The sequence below is a fragment of the Orcinus orca genome, chromosome 1 (genome assembly GCF_937001465.1).
Source record: "Orcinus orca chromosome 1, mOrcOrc1.1, whole genome shotgun sequence".
NCBI lineage: Eukaryota > Metazoa > Chordata > Mammalia > Artiodactyla > Delphinidae > Orcinus > Orcinus orca.
In genome coordinates, this window is record NC_064559.1 from 140,472,079 (window position 1) to 140,486,147 (window position 14,069).

Genomic DNA, 14,069 nt, shown 5'->3' on the forward strand with positions numbered 1-14,069 from the left:
GAACATTTATCCTAGCAAATATTAAAAAAAAAAAATACACCTCATCCCTTCAAGGTAAAGATGATATTTTAATGAGTCAGAACCTGTTTTTTCAAAAGAAACTTGTGTTATAGAGAGAGTATTGAGAAAGTTTGGAAGTGTTTTCATCATTATATGATTTTGTAAATGAAAATGGTGCTTGTCTTTCATTAAAATTCTCATATCTTAATGCTATAAAAAGTTGGAAACAGAATTTTTAAACAGTTTTTAGAAAACCTTCCAAACATAAGGTGTTATTGGGTATTATTTAATCCTTTGAAAAAAAAAAGGAAAAAGGAAAACAAACCAAAATTAAATGCTGGTTCCCATCAGAGAGGATAGATATTAACAATAAAATTTTAAAAATAAATTTTAGAATAATTTTTTCAGAGGAAATGAAAATGTTTTAATAAAGTTTTTTTTTCCCATCAATCTATAGATCTTTAGAAGTATTTTTTTCAGCTGTGACAGCTATTTAAAGGAAGTATTAAAACAAATTGGATTTCTAAGTAGACCTTTAAATAATGTTTTCAGAAGATTTAAACTAAGATTTTAAAAATAATTAATCATATCAACTACTTTGTTAAAAACTAAAAAAAAATTTTAGAGAGATTAAAAATATTTTTGACATCAATAATAAACAAAACAATTATTGAATTCTTTTCTAAATTCTCATTTTGTGTTTGGTTTTTAAGATATGTGATATATTAGACCAGTACTATTTTCATGTACATTTTAAATGTGGATTTCTGTTTCTGCAAATGTGGTGGACTAAACAAACTGAAAATACTTTTTCTACAGGATGCCTAGAAGAGGTAAATGTCATATAATAAACATCCTTTTAAATATATAACTATATTCCTCAGAAAAATAAGGAAAACACTTGAAGTGAAAAAAGAGAAGAGCATGGTGGAGAACAAGTAAGGAGTTGTTGTGCTAGCTCTTTGTAAGCTCAGAGCTTGTGATCTGACACCTGAGTAGGAAGAGAAACTGAGGCCACCATCTATAAAAGTCAGACTCTTTGAAAAGTAAGACTTCCAAAGAAGACAGTAAGGAACCTTGTGTGTTTTAGCATAGAAATCGTGTAGAGGAAGAAAAAAAAAAAATGTTATCCTTGAGAATTTCTAACCACGGGCCTACTAATACAGAGGTCTGTTATCTGACTTTGTACTGATTTTTTCCCATGTGATAATCCTGGAATGCCCCAAGACAAGAAATAAAAACTTGTCTCAGTGCAAATTTTTGCCCCAAGCATAAAAAGTTGTCTCAGGACATTTATATGTTTGGAACTTTGGCAGAAGCAAAAGCCATGCTTTGGAGAGACATGCCCTCCACATAAGTTTTACAGAATTCTGCAGAAAATGTTTCACTGGAGATGTGCCCCAAAATGAAAGTCATACAACACATGAAAAATATTCAGTCATGACAGAAAGTCAGCAGACAAGATAAGCAGAAGGTTTAGACCACCCAAGAACTTCAGATAGTGCAACAATCCATAAGAAATCATAAAAAAGCAAAATTATACAGTCATATAATTCATTAAAAAAGAAATAGAAACAAATGAAATATATGACACAATGAAAAAAATAAACATGTATCAAAGAATAACAGAGAACTTCTAGAAACTGAAAATTAGTATTAGAATATAATTTGAATGTAAAAATGTATCATATGAGGGGAATTTTGAAACATTTTTAGTGTAGTGTTGCATAAATGAAATGTTTAGAGTTACCTGGCTTACAGGATTAAGGCAATAACATAAATGTGTGAAGTAGGCTGGTGGCAAGTCAAAATGAATAAACAGGTATGCATGACTTGTGTGAAAAGGCAGTGTTTACACAGTTCTGCCAATTTTTGGCTTGGGGGTATGTGGACACAGTGCTAATACCATATAGTGTCATTTCTCAAGAGAAACTATAAATTCCAAAATTTAATGTGAAATCTAACAATTTTTAAATATTGGTAGTGATTTCAAATTTTTAAAAACATTTATGTAGGCCTAAAGAAATGTAACAGTGACTACTATGTAGCACTTCTTGTTTGAAGTGTTGGTCAAAGAGAAGGGACCTATTAACAGATTGAGAAACAATGATCAGAAGTCCAAGAATAATAGAAGCTAAGAGAGTAGAGTTTTTCAGGTAAGGTTGAGTGGTAAACAGTCTTCAGCATGATAGGAAAAGAAAGAATAAGGACTGGATTTATTCCACTCAATTTTGAAATGTGTGCTTTAGTAATTTTTAGAGAAAAGTTTCAGTGGAGTACTGATAACTAAAACCATATGTCAGTAAACTGATAAATCATTATTAATCAGGACAATGGAGTTGGTATGTATCATCTACTTTTGGCTCAATAAAGAGGTACTGATTCAAGATCAGAAGACATTATTTGTTAATCTTGTATATATGTTTTTTTTAAGAAGGAAGACACTGGAACATGCTTATTGTGTGAGGGCAAAGATCTAGTGGGGAGAGAGAGAAAGGAAGTGATTTAAGAGATAGATCAGATCCAAAGCATTGGCTATGAGCAGGGGGAGCGTCCTTTGTCTTTTAAGACTAGAGAAAAAGATGAGTGCTTTTCTAGTAGGAGGTGGGAGTAAAATTTGAGGTAAATCCATTTGGACACTGATTTTCTCTGTGTTCTTGATGAACTAAGAGACAAAATCAACAGTTGATGAGGAGGTTAGAGCTTGGCCTTAAAGAGTGATGAAATAGAAATATTTGCTGCAAATATTTGATTGAGAGCTCTAAAAGCCAAAGAAGAATTGAAGAAAATGAGTACGGATGTAGATAAATCTGTTGTGAAATCTGAGATAAAGTGAACAAAGTATTGCAAGGTTTAAAAGAATCAAACAGTAAAGAGTAGTATAAGGTAAAAAAAGGATAAAATTACTCATGGCACAACTCACCAATCATATATATATATATATATATATATATATATAAAATGTCTGCTTACACAGCTTTAGTCTCTTACCTCAAAAGGTAACAAGTAAATAATTTCCTGAGTCTCATTTCATTAAAATATATTTTGCCTGCATAATTAATACACATATACTATTGAAAATGACACAGAACAGGATCATAATATACACACTTTCAACACCTCCAAGACTTTCCATAGAAATATATCAATATCTCCTACATTCTATTTAATGTTTACATGGAAAACCATTAGACAAATACATCATAATCATATGCCCAGTTATTTGCCAATGGTCATTTAAATCATTCCCATTGTTTTTGATATCCAAAAATGATTGAAAAGTCCTTTATATCAATCCCAATTTACTTATGTAAATATGTGTGAAGGATACATTTTTTTTCCAGTGGAATTTATAGTTAAACAATATTTCTTTTTTAAATTTTGATTGATAATCCCAATTTATCCTCCACAGGTATTACACAAATTTACCGTCACATCTACAGCGTTTGAGAATTAATTTCTATGCTTCCTCATCAAGACTGGGCAATATAAAAGCTACGTTTGTTTTGCCACCAGGAGAGAAGAAAATGGTAACTTCTTTTAATTTGTTTCATTTATAGTGAGTGAAGAAAGTGATGATGAATAAGACATGGTCCTTAATCTGCCTGGGATTTCAGTCTATTGAAAGAGGCAGATAATTAAATAAGAAATTGCATTAAAGCAAATCCAAGAATAGAGGAAGTCCAGAATGCTATGAAAATACAAATACATCTGACTAAAACATGGTGGAACAGGAAAGACTCACTGTAAGAACTGATGACTAAGCTGAGACCCAAATGATTAATATAATCTAGGAAGATGAGATTTGAACAGATTTTTTTCCAATCAGAAGATGAAGGTTTGCAAGGTCCAATTGGCAAGAGAAAGTGTTTTTACATGTCAGACCTAGATATTGCTAAAATAGAGGATATTAGGTGCCTTCAATGCCTGTGTTAAAAAACATTTATTTATTATGCTTCCAACAAATTTTTATTGTCAACCATGCATCAAGCATTGTGCTGGGAATTAGGAATATTCTGCAAGACTGGCATGATACCTCTCTTCACAGAAGTTAGATCTTAATAAGAAGAAAATTAAGTGGCAATAATAACCATGCATATTAATTTAATACTTTCTTTTTCTCCTCAAGCTACAATGACTATGTCCCATACCCTTAGATCCTGAAATTGTTCTTGTCAGATCTTTTGACCACCATTTTCTAAATCTTTGATATTCATTCACCTTTCTCATTCTGTCATGCCCACTAACATATTTTTAGATGCATGGAAACAGTCAGTCTATTGATTGCCTCATTCACTGCCAGTTGCTCTGTTTGGTCTTGGCCTCTGCTACTTCTCTATTCACCTTGGACTGCATGGATTATCATCTAAATTACTCTCTCACTCACAGTACTTATCTTTAGGCCTAATTACCTAGAAAAAACTGATCCCAATTAATCCTGAACTCCGCTGTCTCATGTTGGAGGTTGAATTCTGCAAGAAGAGTTCCCACAACCATGAAGATTTTTGTTAGAACAACTTCATGTTCTTCAGCCTTAGCTGGACTCATGGCACAGCTCACCAAGCATAAAGTGGTGACAGTGTATTTCAAAATGTATTAATGTGCTTTCTCTCTTAGAGTTCCTTTGCCATAAATTTCTCCCTAAGGAGCCAAAGCCACCCATGAGTGCTATGATACATGTTTTGCAAAGAGGAAAAAAAATAGAATCAATATTTAGCATTTTACCTTAAAATTAGGATTTTGAAGCTCATTTCACACACACAAAAAAAATACAGTTGTGGAAGTGAAGACATGATTTGTAAAAGGCAGGATTTCTAGTAAGGAGACAACCACTAAAACCATTCTGTAAGTGAAAAAGCATAATTCAGTAAGAGCTTGTCATATTATTAAAGATGATTAGCAGATTAGGAAGAAAGCAGATGAAGATATGGGCTACACAATCACAAGAGAGCACAGTGTGAGAATAGCTCTGACTAGTGCTGAGGAGACAGGGTAGGATCCCGTGGCTCTCTGGTGAAGGCACTCATCAACAGCTAACTGCATATCATCTTTCTAGGATTTCACAGGCATCTGTGTTTCAAGACTTTCTCAGCTCATCCAAATACTTCCATTTCCCCTCATTCACTTCAAAAGCTCCTGAAAACTGTAAGCTTCACGAATCACTAAGAGGGACTTTGGGTGGCCAGATAGGGCAGTGGGTATAGAAGGGAAAGCTCCTAGCACATGTCCTTGCTTGCATTAAAAGGAAACAGCTTAAGATTTCCTCCCAGATCTTGGAGAATAGGGAAATCCAGACCCTCATTACTCAGTCACAGGATCAGGCACATCGTAAGGACTCAACAAATATCTATTGAATCTATGCATGTGTAAATGAACATATGGAAATATGATGAGGGTCTAGGCCTGGAAAATGATATTGCAGGAACAGACATATTGTCAGGAGATGAATAGGATGAGGAGAGATAGAGGAATTACAGCTGAGGAGCATGACATCAAAGGAAGTAGGTTTTATATGAGGGTAGAGGAGAAGCTGCTCTGGAAAACAATAGGTTCCAGGTGCTATATTAATGTGGGCAATTACTGGTAGAGAAGGAGCATACATATACACATCTCTATGCGCATTAATGGATGCATTTACTGGACCAAATGTAATGGGTGGAGAAAGGGTAATGAAGAAAGGAGAGGGTATGAAATAAGTATTCATTCGTTTAATAAACATATACTGGACACCTAATATACTCCAGGCATCAAATTAGGTTCTGAGAAATGGCAACAAACAAAACAGATGTGGTTTCTCTGCTTTTGTGACTTAACCATCTATTGAAGAAAACTGACATTAAACAAATTCAATTTATATTAAAGCATGAAATAAGTAGTGAAAACTTCTATGAAATAGGAGAACACAGTGTCATTTGAAAGAACAAAATTGTAAAGTGGTTGAGAAAGGCTTCTCTAGGAAAAGGCAATGAGCTCAGGCTGAAAGAAGGGAAAGGAGTTATCCAGGCAAGGAGAGTTCAGTAAGTTTTTTTTAAAAAGATTGTATGTTGGCAAGTAGAAAACAAGCTAAAGGAACTTGTACCAAAGTAAATATATATTTACATAGACATATATGCACATACCTACTTACAAATATACATACACGTGTATATATATGTGTGTATATACATATATATACACACATAAACCTATATTATGTGTGCCTACATATCCTTATATATACACATGGATATGGATTTATTAAAAAGATTTATCCTTCTGCAATTGTGGTAGCTCACTGAACAGTCTACAAGAAGCTGTTGTTTTTGCATCTGGTGCAAAGCAGGTAGATATATGTGAAGTAAGTGGCAGCAAGGACAAACTGCAACCCACAAAAATGAACCAGAACCTATGCCTTTAGACTGGAATTCCTGTTCTTCTTACTTCGTCCAGGCCCCACCTATGATGATTTTGCAGTCCTGCAGAAGAGTTTGGCCTACTTTCTCACAGAGCAAAGCAAACACCTGGCCCAGGATCCAGAGAAACTGAAGGATGATCAGGAGACACCTGGAGGATCCACTGCACAGCTGCTACCCCACTTCAACAAGGTAAGTCAGGAAACCTGTAAGAATGTGTTTTGAGTTGTAACACAGTTTCTTACCCTGCAACCAGTCTTCCAAATGTAAAATGAATATAGATGCTGCTTCCCATTCTGCTTTCCAAATCTCATGCATACCCACAGGTACCCAGGGAAGGGAATTCTGAGACGTGTAGTTCCAGCTTAGTTAAATTGACACAGTACAAATCCACTAGAGTACTGATCCTTATTATTTAAAATAAACCCTTTCTGTAGGTCTCTAAGTGTAGAAGAGACAATTGCATGACTTTTATTGCTAGGAGTTGAAGCTAGAAAGTTGAGAGACTTGACCACATGCCTTGGTATTGTGATGAGAGCAGGCTCAAGCGTAAGGCACACAGAGAGAGAATATTAAAGTTTTAGGAATTCTAGTCTTAGAATAGAGGATATCTCTCTCATCTAGTTCTCTTATTGATATGGGGTAGTCAGTCCATATAGTCTTGAGCAGGTTGTCCTCTAAAGGAAATGGAGGAAGAAGGGAAATAAAGACAATCATAATCATACCAATTTAATAGAGAGTTCATCTGGAGAGTACTGCAAAGAAATAAGAGTTTTATACAGCCAGATAATGTTTTCCATAACACAGCCAAAAAATCCATCCCTTCATGAAGCTTCTCCAAACTAACCCCACTTGGCTTCTTTTAGTTTCAGTCACCCTAAACTTCTTCCTTTCCATTTCACTGAATACTGAACACTTACTAAATGTCTCTTGACAGCTGTGGGCTTCCATCTGGCAGATGTTTCCATCACTCAGGTTTATAATTTTATAGGTCTACCTTGTGTCTTCATGGGGCCATAAAGCTCCTCAAAAGAAGCACTGGGCTTCTTGATCCTTTTACAATATTCTTTTGGATCTTGCTATCCACATGTGGGTCACTTAGGAAATGCTGTCGACTGACTTAGTAATGGATTAAAGGATTGACCTGCATGAAGATACTGTTGACTCAATCTGAGCAATCTGAAAAGTTCTTGCTTAAATGAAACAATGCAATAAAAGATAGGCAATTTAAATAAAAGTTATTTAAGGAGTTGTTATACTGGAGTATTTTATAATTTCAATGTGAGAAATCCTTTAGGTTCCAACAGATTGTTTTTTAATTGTTTTGGTTTATTACATCAACACATCCTTATTATCATATTCTATTCTTAAAACTTTGTTTCCCTTCCTCAAAAAAAGTGTCTGTGAACTTTGCAAGGAAGAAATTCTGCCCCATTCACTCTGCCAGCAGTACTACTGGTAAATGTTAGTTCTGGATTATCACTAGGTTTTTAAACCTACTGCCACTTTCTCTGTAAATTCTTTCCTGCTTCTTCCCCATCAGAAGTCACTTTCCCTTTCTGATTGCATAGGAATATATATATATATATATATATATATATATATACTGAACTTATTGTCCTATATTCTGCATGTGTGCTGGTATCTTTCTCACATGGTAAACAGGCCACCATGGCTGGGCACTTGTGTCTTGAATTAAGTGATATTATAAAGCATCCACAATCTTAAGCTATGTATGCTTTATCTCCGTATACAGAGCCATGAACTTTTCTTTTTTTCTTTAAGGAATGAAAAGAATGAGGATAATAAAGGAAACTGGATCCTGGGAAAACAAATGTTCTCCACCAGACCAAACTAGTAATAAATTATATAGCCCTAAATACCTGAGAATGCCTGGAGTAGATGAGAGACATATGTGCTGTTACTGGCCTCAGTCACATCTCATTCCATTGTTACTACTTATATTATTTTGAATATGCTAATTCATCTCTGTGAGCTTCATTCTCTTTCTCTTTAGAATAGATATATTCCTACTAAATTCATAATGATGTTATAATGAATATATAGCTTATCATATAAAATACCTAGAATATCACAAAGCACTTACAGACTCAAAATTTATAAATGTTACTTCTGTCTATGATGCTCCTTTATCTTTTCTGTTTCCAGACAAAATGTAGTCATTTCTAAGGGCCCAACTCAAATCCCTTTTTCTCCTGGAAGTCATCCTGTTATACACAGGATTTCTCATTTCTTTATATTTCTAATATACTCATAGTATTTCCCAATGTGTTTCAACTTTTTGAAGAGAATCTCTTTTTAATGTCAAAAGGGTTATTTTCCCCATATAATAATACTTGATTTAAGAATCTATTAATTTAGGCAATTCATATTGACAAAAACCCCTACCATTAATTAAGATCACCATCAATTATAACATCATTATACACAGAGGAAGAGCTCTTTGAGACATATACAATTGTGTATTTAGTCTATGGGCATGCCTAGGGCACATGAAGATTTATTGACTGGGTGGAAAACTGTGAAAAATCACCACCTTGCTCTATCTCCCCGCCGCTATACTCCCTGCTATCTGCATCTCGCTCTTCTCCCACCTAAAACCATTCATGATTATATTACTGACCCCATAGTTTGTTAGTAACTGGACTATATTTTTCCACCAGTATGTACCTGCATGTTGTATTTACATATATACTCCATTTGTTCTAACAATAGTTAATGAACATTAAATACGGATTTTATGATCACAGTGGATTTATAGTATATTTTTTCATCTATTCACTATTAACCACATACTACAGTGGTATTCAATAAATGTTGAAGGAATGAATGAATGTAGGGTCTCCAATATACTTCATCCTATACAGGAAATACAAAATTTAATTAGTTATGATTGTTGGTGCTGAGAAAGTTATATTTCAGTTTGGGTGAGGTGAGGTGGGAGTTTGGGGAGATATATTAATTTGGATCTTTCAAGAGGCAAGTTCCAAGATAGGATTAATTATTCAAGGATTTTATTAGGGGAAATGTCCATGGAAGAAAATGAGGAAGAGCCACAAAGGAGCTGGGATTACTGTCAGACTGAGATGTAGGTTGAACTCCAAATGAAAGAACAAGAGAAAGAAGGTTGAGAAGAAGCATCCCAGATTGCCATACAGTATAAGGAAGGTTCAGCAAGGCTAGTAAAAGGCTCTTTAAGCCAAAGTCAGAGGACAAAGGTGCCCCATTTCTCCCAGGAGTGGGCCTGCTTTAGCATCCCTGTTGATGCGCTGTCACTGACCATGAGCACCCTGAAAGAAGCATGGCCTTAGAGCAAATGTGGCAGTAGATTTCTAAGTGCAGCCTCTGGGGCCTGTCTGCAAGGTGTATTCTCATGTATGTCACAGGTGGTTCACAGAGGTACACACACTTAGTAAACTAAATATAATTCAAGTTACCATACATGTAATTTACAAACATTCTTTGTACCTGCGACTGACTAGCGTATGTGCACAATACCTGCCACTGTGTGTAGTCCTATAAACATAATACATATTTTGTGCAGGGCCCTTCTTCCAAACACACATTTTTACTTTATTTTTACTCAACATAATTTAACTCAACCAGAATGCTACATTATTCTGCTGATGCTTTCAGAAACCAATTTTTCTCTTGAGCCTTAGTTCCTCCATGTATAAAACTAAAGATAAATCTGGATGATCTTTAAATTTCCCTCTCAATTGAAGTTTGTTGAGTGCCCATTATATATCAGGTTTTGTACCACAAAATTTCAAATACATTATCGTCGATTCTTAAAAAAAATCACTCAAGTATATATTGCCCATATTAACATTTTTGTTTGGACACATGAAAATTCAGACGAGCTTGCCCAAGATCACATAGCTAGTGGTGGATCTGAGATTCAAAGTAAATCTAAATGAGTTATTTCATGTTTTCTGAGTCAAATGAGAAAAAAAAAAAAAAAAGACTCAAGCTCCAGATTCCTCCCGTTAATTAAGAATAGTCATAACTACATCAACAGTAGTTCTCAAATTTTAAATCATATAAGAACATCCAGGAGCTTGTTAAAAATGCATATTAGTAGACCTATTCCATGCTCATAGTGAATGTTTGATGGACCTTCAAATCTGCATTTGAAGAAGTATTCTGAGAGATTCTGATGCAAGTGGTCAGATGAACCATGCCCTAGAAAATATGAGTATGGTACACATTGCTGCTAATTAAAGAAAAAACAAGACATGGTCATTGCTTCAGGATGGCAAAGAGTATAGTTGATAAGGACTGTGACAATATCAGAAGGCTACACTACCCACTTATACCCTGCTCACCATACATGTACTTTCAACCTGTCTCCCCTGAAATTGCTTCCAAATAGCTACCCGAGGGAAATAAAAACAGATTCATGGAAAAAATGTTTACATAAAAATTGTATTGTGATTGTAATGTGATATATTACACTCCTTTTATATCATAACAGTCTTACATAGTATTCTAATACAATTTGACACTATACTTCATATGCAGTAAAAATACAGGAAGAAAATACATCAACTTATTAAGGATGGTTACTCATGAGTGATGGCATTATGGGTTTTTTTATTTCCTTCTTTGTAACTTTCTATGATTTCCAGATTCTCAGTAATACACACATATTCCCTTTGATTTAAAATATTTTTTTAATTGCTAAACTTAAATTTGACAATTTCTCTGAGTATTTGAAATGTACAATCCTAAAACATCAGAGCAGCATACTTGATGGAAAGTTTCACTGCCACACATATATTCAGACAGAGAAATTATTCCAATATATGGAGATAAACAGTGACATTGATTTCTACAATGTTTTTTAAAATAAATTCATTTTTCTTCTACAATATGCTCTGGTCTAATGAATATTTAACTATGTGTAATGAATACAACTAATTACAGTAGTTTTCCTATAAGGTTATTAAAATACTAACTAGAGTGTCTTGGGAGAATTCTCAATACCCATTTCTACATCAAATACCTTTTTCTATCATTGGTTTCCAAAGAGCCTGGCCTGTTTCTGAGATATGGTAAAGAATTTTCTCAGTGGAGAAAAAGTGGCAGATTTCATTATTTTGATGTTTCCTTTTTAATTTGCATCTTTAAAGAAGTGTTACTTCATTCCAATTCATGAGTATTCGTTTGCATTAAGTTCAATGTGTCTAGAATTTCATGACAGTGCATTTAAACTATTCAGTCACATCTACCTCTTTTGGGGAATTTTGACATCTTTCTGTAGTGTGCTTGTAAATTTTTTGTGGTATTCCCTTTCACTTTCAGTAGTAGAACATCAAGCCTTTGAATGTGGTAGCTTTGGCAGTTGTCAAAGTAAAAAGCCATATATATTTCCAAATGTAACTGATGTTCTTCCAGTGAAATGAAAGCTTCTACTTAATGAAGAGTAAATTAATCACATTATTTTTCTGTATTTCAGAGAAGTAAATTACTACAATTAAATTACTTATGGAGATTAGGTTTAAACAGCAACAGGTATACTATTCAGAAGTACATTAAGAAAACTATTTGGAAACTTAAATACTAGAAGTATAATCGAGAAGCATATTCCCAGGAAAAAATACATGAGCATTAAATGAAATTAGCATACTTCTAAATAATGGAATTTCTGGTAATTATTTCTCCAACCTGAATATTTCTAATATGAATAGTATTGTCCTGAAAAGCAAGAGTTATTTTTTTCTTATTTCTAATCTTATCTATTCCCCAATATCTTCCTTCATTATCTAGTATTTATTAAGTGCCCACACTGTTAGGTCTCTATCAGTCATACATATAGTGCAAACATGTTAGAATACATGAGTGTTAGTCAAACAATCCAGATATTGTAAAAATATAAACTGGTAACATTGTATAGCATTTTAGTAGCTGTATAACCTTTATCTTCCCCTCTGTTTTTGTTTTGTTTTGTTTTGAGGTAAGAAAAAGACAGCTTTCCCTTTTTGAATAAGATAGCCTTGAGCTCATATACTATATTTCTTTTATATATACTTACATATGGAAAAGATACTTGAGTTGCCAATTTCCTTATATAGAGAGGAAGACAATAATATATACCTATTTACTGACTATTGAGAGGATTAAATAAAAAGGAATGTAAGGTACTCATGCAAGATGCATATGCACAAGGATATTTAGTGTATCATTTATTTTTTGTATCAGCAAAGGTTATACACATCCCAAATATCCATCAGTAGTAAATTAAAAAAAATAATACAATCAAGTATTATGCAGCCATGAAAATATAAATTCTTTACGTATTAATATGAAGTATTCTCCAATGTGAAATATATATGAAAATAATGTGTTAGAAGAGTGTGTATAATATGCTAAAGGAAATAATTTATGCAAGAATTTTGCCTAGTCTATTTCTCCCATGTAATATTTACATTTTATTAAAATTGATTCATGTCTCTGATGCTTTTATAAAGATTTTTAAAAAATTGGAAATGATTATCACAAGCCCACACCATATTAGAATATTAATTTATCTCAAATACTGTTTATGCTCTTTCATAATCATTTCCATTTAATATCTGTAAATATTTGTCTGGTGACTTATAAAATTAGCATTATCATATAATTGTAAATTTGAGAATATATAAAATATAATTCTATATAAATACTTATTTAGGGACTTCTACAAATTCTTTACTTGACATAGTGGAGCCATTCTTATTTACCATGTAAATTCAAGCTTAAGAACCTTTGAAAGCATATGTAAAGAACAATGACTATATCAGCGGGACTAAGGAAAATTCCACTGATTAATTCACACTAGGTAAGAATATACCCTTAAACTATTTAATTGATTATTAGAGAATTAAACTAACCTAGATAAATTTCTAATTTTCCATATCTAACCTATATACAGAGTCAATTACAGGAGATTATTTTATGACAAGAAAAGTATGTAAACAGGGTAAGGAAGGCTGTGGAGTTTAGGAATTGCTCCTATTTTGGGGAGTTTCTCAAAAGTAGATTAATATTTAACATAAAATTTTTAACTACAACTTGCAAACTTTCAGACATATATTCACTTCCTCATTCTTTAAAAATATAAACATTTCATATTTTAAACAATACTAAAACTTCCTTGTCACATTAAAAACAAAAGGAAAATATGTTTTCTAAAGTTTTACTTTATCTCTTTTTTTCCCCACATGTCAGCCTTTCAGGAAGATCAGTAAATTAAATTTCCTTTGGAAAAAATTCTTAGAATAAATCTGAATATTTTAAAAATCAAGGAGCACTTTTACTAAATTAAATTATTTTTACCATTTTTTCCCCACACAAATGTTTCACTTTAAGAATGTGCTAGACATAAAATGCCAACAGTAGAAAAGAGATCATTCACAGTATGACTTATTCAAGACACAAGAGGATTTAGTACCATACAAGTATGCTCGTCATAAGATGACTTTAAATTTTGAATTGCTACAGTGTATTTAAAATAAAATTTATTTTACAAAGTCTTGGTTTACATACTTGGCTGTATTAAATGCATGTCTAGAACATTTATTTTAAAGGAGGGAAATTTGTTACCCACAAATTAGTCAATTCTATATTAATTTAATATATAAGTATATACACTATCATTTTAAACGCATATGG